The sequence below is a fragment of the Bison bison genome, unplaced genomic scaffold (assembly GCF_000754665.1).
Source record: "Bison bison bison isolate TAMUID 2011002044 unplaced genomic scaffold, Bison_UMD1.0 scf7180017864061, whole genome shotgun sequence".
Lineage (NCBI taxonomy): Eukaryota > Metazoa > Chordata > Mammalia > Artiodactyla > Bovidae > Bison > Bison bison.
Window position 1 is genome coordinate 5,345,821 of NW_011494633.1, and position 6,164 is coordinate 5,351,984.

A 6,164-nucleotide genomic window follows, 5' to 3' on the forward strand; every position below is an offset into this window, starting at 1 on the left:
CTCCCAGCAATCTTGATTCCAGCTTGTGCTTTATCCAGCCCAGCATTTCTCATGATGTACTCTGCATAGAAGTTAAATAAGCAGGGTGACAATATACAGCCTTGACGTACTCCTTTTCCTATTTGGAACCAGTCTGTTGTTCCATGTCCAGTTCTAACTGTTGCTTCCTGACCTACATACAGGTTTCTCAAGAGGCAGGGCAGGTGGTCTGGTATTCCCATCTCTTTCAGAATTTTCCACAGTTTATTGTGATCCACACAGTCAAAGGCTTTGGCATAGTCAATAAAGCAGAAATAGATGTTTTTCTGGAACTCTCTTGCTTTTTCAGTGATCCAGAGGATGTTGGCAATTTGAAAGATTCAGAACATTGTGCATTTTTAACTATTAAGCAGAATCTTATATCTATATTATTGCCCATTAAGAAAAGCTTCCTTCACATTTATTTCAACTATTCTTTTGAATAGTTTTTTTTTACTCATTAAGCAGAGATTTTTGTAGTATAAAAACCAGAGTAATAAATTCCCAGTAGGTCAAAGACCACTTGTGTGTGTCTTATTTTTTCACTTATTATTTTGAAATAATTTTAAACTGACTGAAAAATTACACAGATAGTTTAAAAGATCCTTTATAGCCTTCTGCTAGTATCCCCTGTTAACATTTTTGCCATATTTATTTATCTTTCTACACACACACACATATGTGTAGTTGTTCAGTTGTGTCTGACTCTGCAACCCCATGGACTGCAGCACACAAGGCTTCCGTGTCCATCACTATCTCCCAGAAATTGCTCAAACTCGTGTCCATCGAGTCAATGATGCCATCTCATCCTCTGTTGCCCCCTTCTCCTGCCTTCTGTCTTTCCCAGCATCAGAGTCTTTTTCTAATGAATCAGCTGTTCGCACCTGGTGGCCAAAGTATTGGAGTTTCGACTTCAGCATCAGTCCTTCCAATGAGTATTCTGGATTGATTTCCTTTAGGATTGACTGGTTTGATTTCCTTGCAGTCCAAGGGACAGACTCTCAAGAGTCTTCTCCAATGCCACAGTTCAAAAACATCAATTTTTTGATGCTCATCCTTCTTTATGGTCCAACTGTCACATCCCTACATGACTTGTGGAAAACCCCACACATATATACTATTTTTTGAACCGCTTGATAGTAAGTTTTTTCCTTTAAGGCAAGGACTCTTCTACCTAACTACAGTACTTCAAATCAAAGTCAGGAAAACAGTATTGATAAAATTCTACCATTTAATCTGCAGACCCCATTCACATGTCACGAATTGGTCCAAAATGTCTTTATAATAATCCTTTCCTTTATGGTCTAGGGCCCAGTCCAGGATGATACATGTGTTTAGTTATGTTTTCCCTTCAGTCTTCCTCAGATCTGGAGGACTTCCTCAGTTTTTCCTTTTCATAAATTTGTTTTGTTTTATGACCTTGACATATCTGAAGAGTGCTGGCCAGTTGCTTTGTAAATAGCCCTTCCTTTGAATTTGTCTGATGTTTCTTCATGACTAGATTCAGGGTACAGGTTTTTGACGGGAATACCAGAGAAGTAAATGAGGCTGTGTTCTCTGTATAATATAAGAAAGCACATAAGAGTCAGTTTTTCCCAATACTGGTGATGTTAACTTTTCACAGTTGGGTATGTTTCCAAGGTTTCTCCACAGTCAGTGTTTTGTGGGGAGCTACTTTGAGACTCTGTCAATATCCTGTTCTTTATAAATATTTGTCCTCTAGCTTTAGCATCTATGGATGATTCTTATCTGAATACGTTCTTGCCAAAATGGTGATTTTCTAATTAAACTGTGGCTTCTGTGTTTACTTGGCATTCTAGTGTAAGCACTTTCTCTTCACCTCCATTTGTTTATTCTTTGTTTATGTCATTGTGGAACACGGATTCTCTTTTGTAATCTATAAACGATCATGATTCATTTTGATTCTACACAGTGCTCTCACTAATTTTCAAGCTGGCTTTTGTGCTCTTTTGACATAGTCTCGGGTTCTTTTTTTTTTGGTGGTTAAAAAAACATTAAATTCAGTATGTTGACCTTTTTTAAGTTTCAGGTTCAGTAGTGTTGAGTGCATTCACATGATTGTGCAGTAGATACTGACCATTTTCATCCTGCAACACTGAAACTCTGTACCCACTGAACACTAATTTCGTTTCCTGCCTCCCCCTGCCAATCCCCCAGCCTTTGGCAATCACTTCCCTACTTCCTGTTTCTATGATTTTGATTGCTCTAGGTACTTAATGAGTGGAACCATACAGTATTTGTCCTTTTGTCCTTATTTGACTCAGCACACTATCCTCAAGTTTCATCCATGTAGCATGTGACAGGATTTCCATCCTTTTAAAGGCCGCATAATATTTCATTGTATGGCTTTGCCACATGTTCTGCATTCATTCATTTGTCTTTGAACATTTGGGTTGCTTCCACCCCTGGGTTCTTGTGAATCATGCTGGCATGAACGTGGGTGTACAGCTACCTCTTTTGAGATCCTGCTTTCAAGTCTCGGATAGATATCCAGGGAGGTTGCTGGGTCATGTGGTAATCGTGTTTCTAATTTTTTGAGGAGTTTCTATACTTCCTTCCTTAATGGCTGCACATCCCCATGGCTCTTTGAGCACTTTATTACGATGTTTCAGGCTCCATCTTGAATTTTGATTACTGCAGTCCTGGCATCGCCGTTTTTCTGGAGTCCTGGTTCACTCTCGTGGAGAATGTCATTTAGAGCCAAGATTTGGGCGATGTGTTGTATGTGTTGTCACGGTGCCATCACTCCTGCAAATCCTCTCAGTGTACAGTTAGGAAATACCTCCCTCTCTGCCTGTTTCCTCATCATTCATCTCTCTGTATTAAAGACCACAAGTTCACACTGATCTACATCCAGTTCCACTTCTACTCCGCGAGATTTATTCTAGCTTTCCCTCTCTTTGCATTTGTACCTCCTTTGTGCTCAGTTGCTTCAGTTGTGTTTGACTCTTTGTGACCCCATGGACTGTAGCCTGCCAGGCTCCTCTGTCCATGGAGTTCTCCAGGCAAGAATATTGGACTGGGTTGCCATACACTTCTCCAGAGGATCTTCCTGACCCAGGGATAGAACCCAGGTCTCCCGCATTGCAGGAGGATTCTTTATCATCTGAGCCACCAGCGAAGCCCAAGAATACTGGAGTGGGTAGCCTATCCCTTCTCCAGGGGAACTTCCCGACACGGCAATCGAACCAGGGTCTCCTGCATTGCAGGTGGATTCTTTACCAGCTAAGCTACCAGGGAAGCCCTAATCTTCTGTACAGTCACTTACTTGTTCACATCCCTGTGATTAATCAATTTTTGACCACACAGCTGGCTGCTTTGCTTGAAGCCCCCTGCACACGGCTGTCAAAACGAGGGGGATTCTTTCCATTCCTCGATCCGTGGCAACCCCTGCCAACTGAACCCCATTGGCTCAGATGGCAGTGCCTCAACTGGTGTTCTGTCCCAGTTCACGTGATGGTCCAGCAACGGTGAAATGGCGCAGTTTCCAAAGGTTTCTACTTTGCACGGAACTTGATAGTCTTTGGGTGTTTGTCTTCGTTATTTTGCTACAATATTTTCCTCATTATTTTCTAGGATTAAGTCAAAGTAATGATCACTGTGGAGTGAGGTTAGGGGAGAATATGAAAACAAAGAAGGTGGAAACCCAGTCTCAAGGGAGTGACAGGTATGGCGGGAGGATACACACAGTGGCGATCACCATCCAAAGTGCCGTCTGATCTAAACACAGCCGTTAAAGATCTTAAGTTTTGTGTTAATATTACTTTATAACTGTCCTTGCAAAAAACTTTGCCTGTCAGTTCATCATTTGGATCATCCACCCCCTTAACTCTTAAGCTTTAGGAGTGTCGGGACCAAGTTCACTCTATTGAGTGCTGAGATGTTCTTTTATTAAACAGTCAGTTATTTTTCCTTCTTAACAGCTTGGAGTGGGAGGAATAATATCATGCCCCTGGACAAGTGATTTCTTAGTAGGTTCAAGATGGAGTCCAACAGTTCCATAACAAGTGTGGGAACCTGTATAATACTTATGAGAACTTAATCCTACCCATGGAAAATGGAGATTATGGCCATAATTATTTCCATTTTAGAGATTTGGTTCACCTAATGGGAATCATTGCTCAGGTGCTGTTTCACTAAAAATAATAATAACTGAGCCTCTGCCTAGTAGCTGATACTCAGTATTTTCTCTGTACCAAGTATTGTACCAAGTATTGGGTTGGGCAAAAAGTTCGTGTGGGTTTTGCCATAAGATGTTACGGGAAAAGCCAAATGAACATTTTGGCCAATGTACTACTTTGCATGCATGTCTCATTCAATCCCAATTATCATGGGCAGAACAGATACTGTTATTAACCCCACTTTACAGATGTGGAAACTGAAGCTTATGGCCTGTTGTCAGGCTCCCAATTTTCACATGTAATAGGCGTTACAGTGTATACTAGTTTTGACACATCATTAGAGTTCTTTAGTTTTGGGGTACCTCTGTGTGGATTGGGCCTGTTCCTTTAAGTCTTGTTGTTCAATTGCTGAGTCATCTCTGACTCTTTGAAACCCCATGGACTGGAACACCAGGCTTCCCTGTCCTTCACTATCTCCTGGAATTTGCTCAAACTCATGCTCATTGAGTTGGTGATGCCATCCAACCATCTAATCCTTTGTCTCCCCCTTTTTCTTCCCTCAGTCTTTTCTAGCATCAGGGTGTTTTCCAGTGAATCAGCTCTTCACATCAGATGGCCAAAGTATTGGAGCTTCAGCTTCAGCATCAGTTCTAATGAATATTCAGAGTTGATTTCCTTTAGGATTGGCTGGTTTGATCTCCTTGCTGTCCTTTAAATCTTAGCACTTCAAATATATGGGGATGGTAAAAGTACCATCACCTAGGGTTGCATGAGGATTAAATGATGTGAACCTTGAAAGCACATGGAGTGTCTGGCACATGGTAAGCACCTCACTACGTAATTATTCAGTGCCACTTTTACATCCATCGCCTCATTCAATCTTTATTATAACCCTAAAGGCTGGGTTGGAGAAGGAAATGGCACCCCACTCCAGTACTCTTGCCTGGAAAATTCCATGGATGGAGGAGCCTGGTAGGCTACAGTCCACGGGATCGCAAAAAGTCGGACACGACGGAACAACTTCACACACACAGTCATCTGACTCCGGTTGATTAGTATTCAGTTAGCCCAAGACTGGAGAGGGCAGTGGCACCCTACTCCAGTACTCTTGCCTGGAGAATGCTATGGAAGGAGGAGCCTGGTAGGCTGCAGTCCATGGGGTCGCTAGGAGTCAGGACAAGACTGAGCAACTTCACTTTCACTTTTCACTTTCCTGTATTGGAGAAGGAAATGACAACCCACTCCAGTATTCTTGCCTGGAGAATCCCAGGGACAGGGGAGCCTGGTGGGCTGCTGTCTCTGGGGTCGCACAGAGTCAGACACAACTGAAGTGACTTAGCAGCAGCAGCAAAGGCTGGGTATCACCTCATCTTCACAAAAAGAAACTGACTCTCGGGGGTCTAAGTGGTTTATTCAAAGCCACATGGCTGATCAATAGTGAACTGGGTGCTTTTACCACTCGATCTATAAAAGTGCTCTAATGTTTATCCTTTTAGCTTCTAGATAAGGGTCCTTTAAAGTAACTTTGAATGTATTACAGTTTACTTTAAATAACAGTGGAATTTTCACCATATGACCTAATGTAGATCAAAGACATTTTTATCTTCAGACTTTTCTAAGACAGTTGAAATGCAGCAGATTTTCTGATTTGATCAAAGTGATAATGCATTGATCTAAATACGGAATCTTTGGTCTTTACTGCTGACTTTATGCTGTTCCCCATAGAATTACAGAAAAGTCTTCTCTGGGTCAAAATGAGAAAATCCACAGGCTGCTTGAGAATCTTGGAACATATTTTTCTAGAAATGCTTATATACTTGCCGGGGTCCAGCCCCGGCTGATCCAGGGTATTCGAAGGAGAGACGGCGTAGGCGAAGATCAGGAAACAACTGCTTAATTAAATGTTAATTAAGGATACAAAGAATAATAGAATAAGGATAGCTCAGTGAGGAAATTCAGTGGAGAAAAGAGGCTGAAAAATTCAGCCAGAAGGTAAGAGAAAGA